Source organism: Eleutherodactylus coqui, chromosome 8, assembly GCF_035609145.1.
Source record: "Eleutherodactylus coqui strain aEleCoq1 chromosome 8, aEleCoq1.hap1, whole genome shotgun sequence".
Classification (NCBI taxonomy): domain Eukaryota; kingdom Metazoa; phylum Chordata; class Amphibia; order Anura; family Eleutherodactylidae; genus Eleutherodactylus; species Eleutherodactylus coqui.
This window is the reverse complement of record NC_089844.1, coordinates 132,677,150-132,693,617: the sequence shown is the minus strand read 5'-3', so window position 1 is coordinate 132,693,617 and position 16,468 is coordinate 132,677,150.

The window sequence follows — 16,468 nt, the reverse complement described above, 5'->3', positions numbered from 1 at the left end:
ATGTTCTGTGCACAGCTCCTTCATGTGACATAGATGGGCCATCTTCTGCTGCCATCCCGACATGGAAGGGACGTGAGCGGTGCACCAATGACACAGGGTGCCAGGCAAAAGCGGAGCATGCCCCTCTACTGTGAGCAGAATGAGTTGGGTAAAATGGAAAGAGCAGCTTGAGGGGTATTGTCTACCATCTTCTGCTTGATTAAATTATATGTAGAAAACATCCAGGGGTTTCACATTCAAAAATACTGATGCTTCAGCTAGCCGTGTTTTAATAAACGGGGTCCTATAATTTTCGCCGCAGACGTTTTTGCGCATGTAAAATTAGCACATGTGACCGCTGCCATTGGAAAGCATTGGTTCTATACAGTACGATCTTTTTTTAATGCGCAAGTAATCGGACACTAAAACGCCTGTGTGACTGAGCCCTTAAGGGGAAATGCCATAAAATATGTTTTATCGGCGTTGATGGTAATGAGATATTCAGGGCTTCATGTTTCAAGCAGTTTTCTTGGTTGAAACATGTTGGACAAATGGCTGTATTACTCAAACTCTTGAAACAGGGAGGGAATGTGATACAGGGTTTAGAAATATAAAGTAGGAGATCGTTGACGTAAAGGGCTATCTTATAGTGGTTCCCCCACCTGTAAGCCTTGAATAGTAGGGTTATTGGTATTTGCCACCGCAAGGTGCTCCATCACCAACACATAGAGTAGTGGTGAGAGGGGGCAGCCCTGCCTGGTACCATTTCATATGAATATGGGATGATACAACATACCATTTACCCTAATCCTGGCTGTAGGACATATATAAAAGGCGAGGACTCTAGCTAGAAATTTGGGACCCAACCCAATTTGCTTGAGGGTCTCAGACAGGAATCCCCAGTGGAACAAGCCTTTTCTTCATTTTGTTAATTTTTAATCATTTTATGGCTCATCTCCGTTAACTCTATTTGAGTTAATGGTCAAGTCAGTCATTATAGGAAGCTTTCCCCTGATGCTCATGTTTTGGTCCTATGACATATAGGAAGGGTTCATCCGCTTGATAATGCGACAGCAGCATATTTTGGCAGTTTATTTCAATACATTTATTTCTTGCTAATGAATACATCTGGGATAATACCGTGTCCTAGCCGCACTTCTGTGAATAGCCCATCTGCTGCATTTATAAGCCTCTGATAGTTGTGTCTTTCATTAGTATGTGAGCACACATTTCACTGAGAATAGACCACTCCAGCAAAGAGCTTCCAAGAGCAATCACGACTGTATAGGGGGTGTTGAGAAAAAAAATACTTTAAGGAATTGTACATTTTTAGTCATTTCCTCCCTTATAGCTGAAGTAAACAATCCAGTCTCCTTTGAGTCAGTCTTCTTCATGTATATTCATGCTCTCCTATGGCAGACTTAGAGCAACAATGCAGAAGTCTTTCTATGGGGTATGGAAAAGTTACTCATCTCATACATCTACAGTATCACTTTCTCCTCATCCCTTAATGTACATCAGCCGTCCATGTTACATTACTGCAGCAAGGTGCACTTCCAAATGTTTAACCCCTTTGCACACTATAACATACATGTGCATCATGGGAAGCAGGAGGTTAATATGAATGCTGTATATTTACAGCATGTAGATGGTACAGGCTCAGGAGCTGAGCCTACGCCATTTGCAGTGGGAGCCAGCTGTGACTGACAGCCAGCTTCCCACTGGTAACAACACCAATCCCTGCTGTTTATCCCTAACATGCTGCAATAAATGATAGTGCAGTGTATGAAGTTAACGGAGGGAGGGGGCTCCTTCTGTGATGTCTATGGCCCTTTGCCATGAAAGCCTGGAGGGCTGATGGGTTGCCATCGCATCAAGATATCAGTCTAAGGCTTCCCATCTGCCATGGCTTGCCATAGGCAGGAATAGGGATAATACACTGCAGTACTTTTGTGCTACAGTGTATTATTTAAGTGATCATGAGATCCCAGGATCATGTCCTCCAAAAGGACATAAAAATGTAAAACAATTATAAATAATTCAAAGAAAAATCACATAAATGGTAGAAAAAAACTTTTTTGTGCCCTTTTCTCCTCCTTTTTATTTAAAAATGTTTTTAAAACCTTGTTTGGTATCATTGCATCTCTAATGCCCCATACAATATATTGAACACATTTTTTATCCTCCGTGGCAAAGACTATTTTAAAAAAAGGCAGTCAAAATGCTTTTTTTTTTTTTGGTTCATCTCACCTACCAAAAAATGCAATAAAAGTGATCAGAAAGTCATATATTCACCCCAAAATGATCCCCAAAAAACTACAGCTTGTTATGGAAAAAATAGTCACTCACAAAGCTCTACTGATGGAAAAACTGGCTTTTATTGTGCAAAACTGGAAAAACCTGAAAAGTTTTAATTTTGGTATAGTTGTAAACATACCAAGCCGCAAAAAATAGTTATCACATTTAAAAAGACAAAAAACAATGGCTGAATTTTCTTTTTTTACCCTGCCACTAGAAGATTAATAAAAGTTATACAAGTTATACACTACATGTGCCCCAAAATGGTACCAAGAAAAACTACACCTCGCCACACAAAGAACGAGCCCTCATATAGTTATGTTGATCAAAAAAAAAACTTATGGGTTTTGAAAAAGTGGAGATGAAAATCCCCCAAAATTGTTGTGTCCTTAAGTCCATAAAAGGCCACTGAGGGGTTAAAATGTTTCACAGTGTCTTTTTGCTTAGAGTATGCCTTTAGCCATAATTCTGATTTTTTTTCTTGGTAAACTCTGAAGATACTTGGGTTACCATGAAGCATCAGTAGAGTGGGATTGCCAAGATAGAATGTAAGGTAGTGAACTCTGGTACCAATGCTTTTGCTCTGACCCATTGCTCCACTTCTGGTTCCTGGTTATTGATTACTGGTATTGACTCCTGGCTACATTTGTGACTTTGTCTCCTCTATGCTCCCATCCTAATCTCATCTTTGCTTTGAACTCTGTCAATGTATTGGCTTCTTCTTTCCCTGGTGGTTCTTTTAGTGCAGTGACCACTGATCGGAGACTGAGGAAGTCATTGTGTCATTGGCCATACATCTTCAAGGCAGTTAAAGGGGTTTTACTGGAAAGAGGCTTTTTTCTCCAGTCTGTAATGTGCCGTGTACTGCATTCACAAACATATGACAACTCCGGCATTCAGATGTGCTGTTCTGCTGCTTTCCATGACACATGACAATGGGGCCACCAGAAGATCTTTGGTCATCAACAGCTGGGAGAAGCTGCACCCCCTCTGTCATGCGGGTGGTGACAAGACTAGAGCGTCACTGGCCCAGAAGATTTGACAGCATTAGGAAAAATAAAACAGGCTAAGCCCTATCCCCAATGTGACTTGGTTTGCGGGAGAAGGTCAATTAAAAAGCACCAGATGGGTATCATTGTTCTGCCAGCTGTGACGCAGCACAAAACTTGCTGACATACTGAAGGCTAGCCATGAGGTAGCTGAGTGGCTTCTGCTGCATGTATGACTGCATTTTCCTGCTGGGAGATTGCAGCCAGGGGCTGGTCAACAATTTGGGTTTCATAAGGGCCAAAAAAGTGGATGAGTGACCAAAGGACCAGAGCCAGGCCTATGTAAAAGGTCTGTGCAGCGGCTGCTGCATTGATGAAGTATGAGCAGCCAGAGTATATAGCAGGGCCAAATATGTCAGTATGGCCTAGGACAACCAACAGAGTTCAAAAAGAGCAAGTAGAAAAGGTCTATTGTGTCAACTGCCACATGGGTAAATTGGGCCAGAGAGAGAGGTCCAGTGTAAGAAGGCCGTGTGGTACACAAGCATAGTAGTTATTGTTGTCATGATGTTTGTGTGAGCGTTGATGTGGAGAGCACAAGCAACTACAGGTGGTCTGTGGGAAAGGTTTGGTGCACAGGCAAAGTTGTGGAAAGCCCTAGATCTTAAGAGGTTAGATGCAGCTGAAAACAGTGTGCTGCAAGGGAGAGAGAATTCTAGAGCCCATGACCAAAGAGTTAAAAGTACTCCTTAAGAAAACTTCAGTTAATGACTTGTTCTCTTGCTGGGAGGTTGGAGGCCCCGCAACCATAGAGAGTATAGCAAGATACTGCATAGGCTGCCAGGCGGTGGTAGCATTCTAATGACTGTGTTGTCAAACTCTAAAGACTGGTTTGCCGGTTTAAAGACTGTATCCTTTCAGTTACTAAGTCCATGTGTACAAGACTGTTCAGGGGTAGGCACTAGGCCAACGTGTTCTTTGGTTGTAGATGTTTGCAACCTTTAATGCAACATCTCATGTAACGTTTCAGAAATGAAGGAGTGAAACTGTTAATAACATTTTCTTTGTAAAATTGTTGATTTTTGCTGCACATATATAGCATCTGCCAGGTTATGGCCATGTCATCCTAACATCACCTACGTTCTCTCCCTTACAATACGCTGGCGGTTGGGCTGTGCAGATGGAGGAAAGGGAGGGATCTGGGCTGCACTAAGGGGAGAGTGGAAGTGTTAGAAGAGAAAGAATGAGTTTCTTGTGACATACATGTAACAATCAGAAACAGCCCTTTTATTGAACTTGCTGACCTGAATGGAAGGCTGTGGTGATGTAACCAGTGGGGAAATGTATAACAATGCGTCTAAACACTGGAGAAGACATCTCTATCTAAGTAGTCCTCATATTACATTACAGTCTACAGAACAAAAGCTTTGAACCAGAAAACCACTTCAAGGGTGAAGATAAGGATTCCCTTACATTCCGCAACAATGTTAGCCTGTACTAGCCCAACCGTAGTTATAGAAGGTCCACCACCTGTCTTTACAACAACTATCCATGTAGGATGCAACCAAAGGAGGCCACATAGTTTACTTCAGTTGTCAGGTTTCAACGAGTCTGAAAGTGTACAAAGATATATATATATATATAACCAATGACTTCTATCTGTTGTCCACAACTTGCACTTTTTAAATATGAGGGTTGCTTCCCACTCTTAACTAAAGCTAAGTGACATCTCATATGGCTGTTGGTGCTATAGGACTGCGAGGTGTTCACTGGAAACCTATGGAAGTCCCTCGGTCTCAATAAATCCCCTATCATGCCTTTTTATTGGCACAAATGTCCAAGCTACTAAAGAAAGTGACAATACAAAGAGCAAAAACTTTATAAATGTATTCTTTTTCTTTATCATTACCTAAACAGGACGTATGGCCTCGCGGCTCATACATGTCAGACCTTTGCAAAAACCTGTAAAGAAGGAAAGCCATGTTAAGTTGAAGAACTCTCATTTACTGGCTTTACCTTTTCATTCGGATTTGTCCTTAGTTGAAAAACACAACTTTTTCTATTTTTATAGCTGGAGAAGAAATTAAATAGTGGAGGCTTTTAAGGTTAGGCTGGTTGCATAATGTGCTGATGAAGAAATAGGCTGGTAGACTTTGTGTAGGTCTCCAGAGTCCTGAGAAAGTAGCCTAAGGCTTGTTGTGGTCGCTGGGCTCGGGGAACACTAATAAGCTCTGTCAAGCTTGCATCAAATCTATCTACTAAACAAAGTTCCTGAGAGAAATGTGACTGAACCTTGTATGACTCGGAATGCCCTCATCCTGGATAAGCAACTTTTTGTTGTTAGTAATGCTTTAGGTTTTCAAACAGCATTTAGCTCAATGGATCAGAGTCTAATACGAAATAAGCGAGCTAAGAAAAAGCAAATCATGCCCTGGCAGACTCGGTCTGCTATGTATTATATAAGGGGGGATGCCTTGCACCCTTCCTTACAATGTAAGTGGGTGAGCTGCTCATGATCAATGGCCAACAGCCGCATAGTACAAGCACCAGAAGATGCCATTTTGTAGAAGCCTTCTAGAGTCCCTATGCTGGGGGAACAGCACTTGAGGAAGACTTCTAAGTATTCTGGTGTCCATGTTGGGTATCTAACAGAAGTCTTGATGGACTGGAGGTCTACGGTGACTCTGACAAGTGGTAGATATTGTGCACACTGGAAAGACCTTGAGGATCAAGGGGTCACGGAGTACAGGAACAAGCCATGATTCGAAGAAAGACACAGACTACTTGAAAGGAGAGGGAGGTCCCTTCCTGCACTCATCTCAGTCTCTGAAGAAGATAGCATGGTGGATGCCAGTCACGTGAGGCACTTTATGAACTTTTCGGATGCCTGTGAACATAATTGAGGGTTTATTATGTGTTGATGTTTGTAGCGGACATTCAGGAGTTAAGGGTGTGTGTTGGCTATGCGGGGGTTAATGATGGTCATGTATCAGAATGGCTAGGCACTTTATAGAGGCTCTACGCATAAAAGAAAGGCTTTAATATGAAAGCAATGCGCTGCTGTTTTGATATACCTTTCACACCATTGGTGCGTGGAGCCCGCTAGAACTCTGAAATTTTGAGTAAATAAAAAAAAAAACGGTCTGTATCACCTGCAGACGATGTGTTCTAAGCAGTTGTCATTTTGCTTGTTCTAGAAGGCCTTCCAGGGATGGCCTATTGCAGATTAAAGTATTGACTTACCATGGGGGAGATCGCTGGGGTTTACAGCACCTCTTCTGGTTGAATCTCTACAGGAAACAGCTGAGCAAAGGTGCGGGTGTATGGCTGTCCAGGAAGTTGACATCACGGATGCATCTTAGGCTAGAAAGACCACCTATCTCAGTTTCTTGCTCAACAGTGTGATCTATTCAACAGGAACTTGGTAGGAACAGCACTTGGTACAAGCTTTTCTTGGTGCACTCTTCCCAGGTGGAACTGATGTTCAATGCACAGTGGACCACTCTCTACTTCAGTCCTGAATCAGTGCTGAATCAAGGTGTACCCGTATACTCCACCAGAAACAAGGCGATCTTGTACTTTCTCAAAAGAACGCCAGTCAATGGGAATCATACTCTGCCTTCTGCTATGTGTATAATTTCAATGTCTTTCATACAACTCTTTGCTGAGTCACCACTTCTGCTTTTTGCAAAGCTTTTTATATCATTAAGCAACAGTCCAAGAAATCCCACCCCTCTGCCTCCATGTGCCAATCTGTTCAGCACCTGGAAGCATAAAACATAGAGGAAACATTATTTAACAACTTTTTTATATGTCTATGGTTGCAATTGTGACAAGAAAGCACCATAGAATAAGGAGGACGATCAACCCCCACTACAGCTCTACTGTTATTAACCCTTTCCAATCCATTTATTTTTTCTCACCCATTCTCCGCAGCTCCAAATAAATTGGAGCTGGGAGAATGGGTGAGAAAAAATACATTTTCCCTGCACCCTCCTGATCTGACAGAGTTCAGGAGGGTGCAGGGAGGGACCTGCTTACCTGACCGGCGTCTTCCGCATTCTCCTTCTGCCTCCCGGCTTGGCGATCATGTGACCGCTGGGGTCAGGTGACACCTGGCGGTCACATGATCGCCGGGTCGGGAGACAGAAGGAGAATGCACAAGACGCTGGTCAGGTAAGCAGGTCCTTGCACGGTGCAGGCTCCCGGCTCGGCGTTCATGTGACCGCCGGGGGTCAGGTAACACCGGCGGTCACATGATCGCCGGCCGGAATCTATGCATTGCATAGCGCTAATTGAGCGCTATGTAATGTATAAAGAAGTGGGCAGAAAGGGTTAAAAACCCTTTCTGCCTTCTCCTCGGGGGTCCTCGATGACGACCAGTAAAGGAGTGCATCTGCACCCGATGTGCCTGACGATCGGGTGAAGATCCACTCCTGCACTGCAGTGTCGGGCCTGCCCCGACATCGGAGCTGTGGAGGAAAATGATGATGTCGGGGCAGGCCCGACATTGGACTGGAAAGGGTTAAGTCTATCATTCAACGGGGGGACATAGAATGAAGCTCCTCCCAGCATAAAAAAATGCATGCAAATACACCCGTGTGAAGGAGACCTTACACTATCGATGCATACTATGCACAGTGTGCACCCGGTCGTCAGAGAAGTGGTGCGGCCATCTTTGTTTGTCCAAGACCGGAGGGTCACATTAGTCTAAATCTTTTTTGTGCAGCTGATGATGTTTTGACTGTGATCATTTTTCCTAATCATATATTTTTTATCAAAAAGGGATGAATTCTTTGTCATGGTCCATTTTTTTTGTAGGCACTTTTTAAATGATTTAATGGAGACATAATTATTTGATTCGATTTGAGATTTTTTTTTTGCTGTATTCTTGTTCATCCAAAGCGTATGCTCCTAAAATGAATGGATTTGTGTCAATGTATCATTGGGGGACTATTAGCAATATTGAATATTATGGATAGTCTAATTAGCTTCACAAATCACTGTCGGGCAAACGATGCCCAAAACTTGTCCCCGCACATACTAGCTCTCATGCTGCAGCACGGGAGCTAGTATCGTTAGCTCTCTGCAGGGAGGCTGCAGGAGATTTCTCTCCTCCCGCTCCCCAGCCCCTCTCCATTGACATAACATAGCGGCCGTTCAGTACAGGTCAAATACTGATGATATAAGCACCCGCCCCTTGTCTGCAGCCCCTCTCCCTCCTATTGCAAACAGCTGGAGGGGAGGAGAGAGGAGGAGAGAAGAGGGAGGGAGTTTAGCAGTCACACTGCTAAACTCCCTCCCACCACTCTTCTCCGGCCGCTGTCATTGGCTCCCATAGGAGCCTATGCAGCGACCAATGTATTCTGGGCACAAATATAGTTCTGGTACTATCTTTGCTGCCCGACGTAAAAGCGACCGGCGCTATATTTGCCGGACGGGCGCTTTTACCCCACTGAAATATGCCTGTGTGATCTGATGCATCAGATCGTAGCGTATATCGGCCGGCTGTAAAAATGGCGTCCGATATACGCTCGTGTGAATGAACCCTTACTCAGATGGTGATTGACTGGCTGCACTAAAGCCAAACGTAGAAAAAACAAGACGAAAAGTCCAGTCTACTAGCCAAGTCACACGGCGACAATACCATCCACCTGTTTCAGAGGACATAATATACAGAACACCTCAAAAACTTGTGTACTAGAGGGTAATATTGAACAGCTCTGGTAAGTTAAATAGATAACCCAATAGTTCCATTTTACTTATTGTGAAGATTTACGCGCAGTTTCATGTTAAGGATTATTAAAGGGGTTGTCTCGCGAAATCAAGTGGGTCTATACACTTCTGTATGGCCATATTAATGCACTTTGTAATATACATCGTGCATTAATTATGAGCCATACAGAAGTTATTCACTTACCTGCTCCGTTGCTAGCGTCCTCGTCTCCATGGTTCCGTCTAAATTCGCTGGCAGCTTGCTTTTTTAGACTCCTTTCAGCACGAGCCGCTTCAGTGTGCTCCCCGCTACAGCTCTTCTGCGCATGCGCAGACGAGCTGTCACTGCTTGGGAGCGCGCTGGAGCGGCCATTCTGTACCATCCTCTGTTAGAGGAAGGTGCAGAGCCGCCCAGCTGTCCCGAGAAGCCCCCCAGCTGCCCCGCCGTACTGCCGCCCAGGTAAGCGATGGGCCGGGGGGGCTGCCGCTGCGGCGGGGGGGGGGCTGCCGCTGTGATGGGGGGGCTGTCGCTGTGCCGGGGGGCGCTGCCGCTGTGATGGGGGGGCTGCCGCTGTGATGGGGGGGCTGCCGCTGTGCCGGGGGGGGGGGCTGCCGCTGTGCCGGGGGGGCTGCCGCTGTGATGGGGGGGCTGTCCCTGTGTCGGGGGGGGGGGCTGTCGCTGTGATGGGGGGCTGTCGCTGTGTTTGGGGGGGCTGTCGCTGTGTCTGGGGGGGGGTGCCGCTGTGATGGGGGGGCTGTCGCTGTGCCGGGGGGGGGGGGGGCTGCGCCGGTTACCTGCTGCCTGGCGGTGGGTGACTGTGTGCCGTGGTCGGCCGCGTTCAATCCAGGGGTCCGGTCGGCGGCTGCGGGGCGTCTGGTTGTCAGGGAGACACAGCTGGTAGCGTCTCGGGAGCGCGCACGTCGGGCTACAGCAAGCGATGGGAAAAGAGCTGGCGGCCATCTTGGGAAAATTTTTATAAGTTGCTGAAACGCTGGAACTGTAAGTACAAACCAGCTAGAAAAGTCATTTACAGGGGGCTTAGTAATGTATGCTTAATTAGGGGGACTGGGCAAAAAAAAAAATTCAGTGCTTCCTCGAGACAACCCCTTTAATATATTTCCATTATTTGCCCATTGAGGATTTTACATGCATTTTAAGTTGCATTAGGAGACGTGGGCGTCATTGTAATTGAACATATGAAGTCATAAGTCACTCACTGACTAATTACTTATTTTTCCACTGTCCCTTGATCAAATAATAATTTCGGTCGGAGCAGATTTGTGTATACATGTGAACGTCCGATGTAATATCTTGACAGCTTTTAATTGAATTCAGAACAAGCTGCTGCCATGCAAATCTGTGACAAATTGATTTAATTGTATTCACGTAGTATAAAGTTAAGATCTGAAAGGTCAGCGGTAATACTGGAGAATTCCCCTGGGATGAACACTAAGAGCTGAGTATAAGTCCCATTCATCACATGTTATCATCTAATTAGTCTCCACAATGGCATTGTGATAGACAGCGACCTAAACAATGGTATCGACTGATTATTAGCTGTGTATCTATCATATTGGACTGTCGTCTCTTGGCAGAGCCGCTGCAGTGCATCAGCACAATTCACTGCCTGGCGTGATGGATGCTTTCCTTATAACAGATTGTGTATTAAGCAGAGCTCGGGGCTGGAGATGCATTGCAAGCCATAGGGGAAAACTCTCTAATGACCTATATGTCAGGATTGGAATCAAAGTACCAAACAAGTTGCTATTAAGTTGCTAATTCATTGTTCTTGTCACTTCTAATTAACAGGGCAAACTCTTGCAGGTAATGGAAAATTCACACTGTTTTCTCAAACAGCTTTCTCTTTTCTAAGTTGTGTTTTGAGAAAGGACAAGAAGCTCCAAGTGCTTGGCGGATCTTCGTGACGTCAGTGCATATAGACTCCATAAGTGGTTCCTGACTTTTATTTGGTAAGAGATCCAAAATTGGTGAGACATAACAGAATAGATGAACTAAGGGCGTAAGTAAAGGCTTGGTGCAAAAGATTGCCCCCCCCCCCACCTCTGCGCCGCACACAACTATGTTCACGCTCATGGCCTTTCTGTATCTTTCAGTCAAATTTCGGTCTCTAGAGTGAGCCATTCTCATTGCTAGAGTCTTAAATGTTCAGGAGTACCAGCCCAGAAACATAGGCCCCCCCAAACACACGGTTTTTGAATGATAATCGTTACATCTAAAAGCACCTTTAGACCCAGTAGCTCAACTCAGTCCCCCATACAGTAATAATTCCCCATTTTTCCCACCACAGATTATTGGTTCTTTTGTGCATCACAGTAAGTGCCCCTGTTTCTGGCCTTACGCAGCAATATTACGCAGTAATAAGCCATCTTTGTGCCCCTGATAAGGGGATAGAGGTTCATCTGTGCCCCCACAAAGTAATAGTGGTCCCTCTGTGCATCCACCGAAGTGATAGCGGTTCTTCTGTGCATTCATTCAAGTGATACTTGTTCTTCTGTGCGTGGTTCCCCCTCCAACCCCAGGATTAATTTTAGGAGCTCTGTGTGTTGTTGCCTCTCCATGAGTCAAAGTGGTCCTTCTATGCATCGCCCCCGAATAATACTAGGCCCTCCATGTGTTGTTTTTCTCCCAGGAGTCAAATTGGTCCCTCCGTGCATCATCTTTCCCCCAGAGTAAAACTGGCCCCTCTATGTGTCCTTTCTTCCCTCCCTAGCAACAAAAATGATCCCTATGTCCCTCCCTTACCAGGGTAAAATTGGCCCCATCCTCTAGGTGTCATCTTCACCCCTCTTGGAATAAAAAGTGGTCGCTCTGTGTGTAATTCTGCCCCAGTAGTTAAAGTAGTCCCTTGGTGCATCATTCCCTCACTCGGCAATAACAGTTCTCCATCCATGTGTCATCCTATTAGTAGTAAAAGTAATCCCTCCATGACTTATTCCTCCTCTACTCCCCCGGGAGTCAAGGTGGTCACTCTGTGCCCCCAGGGCACTTTAGTTAGTTGACACCTTTAAATCTTCTTTTTCTCCTCTCTGCACAGCACAGCACTGGTGTGCCACGCATGGCTGCTTCCTCCAATGGGATTTTCAGCTCCAGAGCCTCAAAGTACAAGATGGCGTAAAGTTGAAGAGGAGGCAGCGTCACTGCCTGTACAAGGTGCCGTGTGCATTGTGCCAATTCCATGCTATGCAGAGAGGACAAGAACAAGATTAAGGTGCCAGGGTGCAGTGCAGCAAGGGGGGTCCTCTAGACCCCCCAGGCTTAGTGTGATCTCTGCAACCCTTGTAAGTATGCCACTGAAACAAACTGATAATGTCATATATATTGAACTGGACCTATAAAGTGATGTCCAAAAAAAATGTACCTAAAGGGGTTATCCACTTCGACAATCCCTTTATATTAGATGGTTCATTGACAATTAGTTGGCGTCTTGCTGCTGGAATTCTCAGAAATGAACTGGGGAATTGAACTGAAGGTGTTAAATTTCCCTGCAACGCCGCCACAGGTGAAATTGTGCATTACACAATTCCTGCTAAAATCCATAGACTGGTTGTATAATGCATGTGTCACATTTTGTGTGTGGACTTGCTGTGCCATTGACTGATTTGGCTTTAGGCTACTTCTAAAGGCCACAACTAGGGGCATGTGGTTTTCACCCTTTAATCCCTTTTGAGGGATCTGGTTTTAGCTACAGGGCCCCCTAAGCCTTTACCCTAAGAGTAGTCTCAGTGCATTAGTCACTGACACGGTTAGAAGCACCATAGCGCAGTACCGAAGGGACAGACAAACGTAGTCAGTATGCACCCAAAGGATAGCAGTGACAGTTCGGCTCTTACCATACAGGAAGGTCAGGGGACGCCGACAGCCATGATCAGTGGATGGAAGAGATGAGGAGAGTCATTACCAGCCCCCATGATAGTATGAATGTGCTGGGTTCTCCATAGCAAGAGGGTCCTGAATGGTAGACTCTCTTCTCTTAATTCAGTATTCCGAGATTTCAAAATAGGTTGACTGCACCATGCAACCCTTTCAAAATGGCCCTCCAGTGGGGAAGAACATTAACCCTCTCCCAAAAGAAAAATACTCCCTGCGTGACAAGTAATAGTTTCCATTATAGCAGAAGATGTCACCAGCGTCCTATACTGTAAATGATGTTTGCTTTAGGCCTTGTTCACATAGTGGATTATGCAGCAGATTTGATACAGAATCTGCGTGAAATCTGCACAGATTCACCCGTAATCCACATGAAGCAAGTGTTTAAAATCTGTGGTGTACTCTATATGATGCACATTTACAATCCACGTGCGGAAAAAAGAAATAAAGAAGTGACACCATGTCACTCCTTGATGTGGAGTCTGTGCTACATCCAAGTCAGGTTTTCAGTACTTGTATTTACCCTATTGAATTGAGGCTAATTTGCATATAATCTGCAGATGCATTAATGCACATACATGGGAGACGTCTGCACTTAAACACGCAGATGTCTACTGTGGCATAGAGAGTAGTATTGAGCGAAATATTGAAACGTTTGGTTCAGCCAGTTTTTCCGAATTTCGGTTTTGTCTGAATTAATTTGAACGGAACCGGAAATTCATCAAAACTCTTCAGAATAGTGCATTACACTATTTAAGAGCCAGAAAAGACCTCAACCTCTTCCTTCTCACATCTTGTATCCAAGCTAGAGGTGGTACAACAGGGTAGTGGAGCCTCCATGCCTGCTTGCATCACATCTTGTATTCAAGCTAGAGCCAGTACAACAGGGTAATAGAGCCTCCATGTCCGCCGGTATCACAGCTTGTATACAAGCTAGAGGCGGTACGACAGGGAACTAGAGCCTCCATACTTGCCCGTATCACATCTTGTATCCAAGCTAGAGGTCGCCCAGCAGGGTGTTAGAGCCTCCATGCCCACCCATATCACATCTTGCATCCAAGCTAGAGCTGGTACAACAGGGTACCGGAGCCTCCATGCCTGACCATATCACAACTTGTATCCGAACTAGAGGTGGTAAAATAGGGTACTAGAGCCTCTATGCCCACCGGTATCACATCTTGTATCCAAGCTAGAGGTGGTACAACAGGGTAGTAGAGCCTCCATGCCTGCTTGTATCACATCTTGTATCCAAGCTAGAGCCGGTACAACAGGGTACTAGAGACTCCATACCCACCTGTATTACATCTTTCATCCAAGCTAGAGGCGGTACAACAGGGTACTAGAGCCTCAGTGCCTGTCCACCCGTATCACATATTGTATCCAAGCTAGAGGTGGTACAACAGGGTACTAGAGCCTCCATGCCCGCCTGTATTACATCTTACATCCAAGCTAGAGGTGATACAACAGGGTACTAGAGCCTCCCTGCCTGTCAGTATCATATCCTGTACCCAAGATAGAGTTGGTACAACAGGGTACTAGAGCCTCCATGCCTGTCCATATCACATCTTGTATCCAAGCTAGAGCCAGTACAACAGGGTACTAGAGCCTCCATGCCCACCTCTGTTACATCTTACATCCAAGCTAGAGGTGGTACGACATGGTACTAGAGCCTCTATGCCCACCCGTATCACATCTTGTATCCAAGCTAGAGGGCGTACAACAGGGTACTAGAGCCTTCCTACAGGGCGTCACTATTCCACAAGGTGTAATGAAAAAAGGTTTGGTACCGTGTTAACCAGTAGAGGAAAATGTGATTGTTCCCAGCAAGAGAAACCAAGTAATGTTGTAGATAGGATACCTTTTAATGTCTAACAAAAATACATTATGTTAATGCAAGCTTCTGAACCCTGCATAGGCTCGAAAGCTCGCATTAATATCATGTATTTTTTTAGCCATTAAAAGGTATCATATCTACAAGATTATTTGATTCCTCTTGCTGGGAACAATCACAGTTTTCTACAATAAATTCTCCTTTTGCTCTGATATTGTAATTACTTACTTATATAAACGTTACAATCACACAAAGAAAGTTTCATCCCATTTCGACAACTTCTAGGACGTTTTTATACAATTAGTGTCTATATACATAAAGCATGGTGAAGCAATTCCATTAGAGTCTGGTTTTGATATCCAAACGATAAACTCCATTAGGATGTTTAGCACCAGTTGGAGGGTACCTGCCCCAGTAGCCCCCTTCTAGCTATGCCCATGATGAAGCTCTTGTCTTGCACAAGTGATAATCATGTTAATTTTCCAATTAGTAACCATTTCACTTTGTTCCCTCTCCCCTTCCCCTCTGCATCTTGCTCTGGCTCTTCACCTTTTTTCTCATTTGCTTTCTGATTTATCATCCAAATATTTTAGAATGTTTTGCAGATTCGGATGTAATTGAACTCCGCAATTTACTTAATTAGAAAACGCTGCTTGGATTTGCATTTATTTAATACCTTTTCAGATTTCTTTGCTACGTGATAGGTTGCTATGTGTTGTGAGTATACAATGAGGCTGAGTGTCTTTATAGTGAAACTACCTACTGCAGAGGTGTAACCTGAAGCTCCTGGACTGTAATGCAAAATTATTAATGGAGCACCCCCCCCCCCCCCCCCCCCCACCTGCCATGTTCCATTTATAACACTGTCTTCTGTTATGGCAGCTCGGACCCTGTTAGGTACCAGGTTCTGGATATGACTGCTACCTCTGCACCCCCTACAGCCTTTAAAACAGTTAACCCTTTCCAGTCCAATTTGTATCCTGGTTTTCCTAGGGGGGCTTACTCTTTTTCTGCCATTATACAACAGCGCTATCTGCTTGCTAAAGCCAGTACTGCATGAGGTGACACGTTGGATAGGCTCTGACAGCAGAGAGTCTTGCAATATACAGTAAGAGAACCCCAACGGATGTCTACCAACATCGAAGCTGTACAGCCTTAAATCATAATGTCTTCACAGGTCAGACAGTGGATTGGAAAGGGTTAAAGTTAAAACAATGAAAGTGCAGCTTTACTTTCAGAGCCACTTAACCCTTTCCAATTCAATTTTGAATTCAGGGTTTCATAAAAGGCTTTTTCTTTTTGCTGTTATATAATGGTGCCATTTGCTGGCTAAAGCCAGTGTGTGTGCACCAGAGTGGCTCTGACGGTGGAGTGACTGGCAATAGGCGGTAAGAATACCCTGTCGGGCTTCTTCTGGCTTTAGAGCTGTACAAGCTTTAATCAGAATGTAGGAATACGTCAGACAGTGGATTGGAAAGGGTTAATGGGGTTGTCCTAATTGACCAAACCCTGTCCATATGGCCTCTTGGAACATAAGGACCACTTAGCTCCGCTGTCATCCAGAGTAGAGAGATGGTTCAGAGAACTGCTGCAAATACTGCTCCTAGTTGTCTGGACGTTGTGGCACCATGTGTCATATGACCTTGAATTGCCATGGGGGACAACAACATTAATAAGTCAGTTTGAAATTGGAGAAGAGTATAAACGATGTGAACCATCACTGAACTAGGAACAGCTGGCGTGTGACATCTTGTGATCTGCAAATGG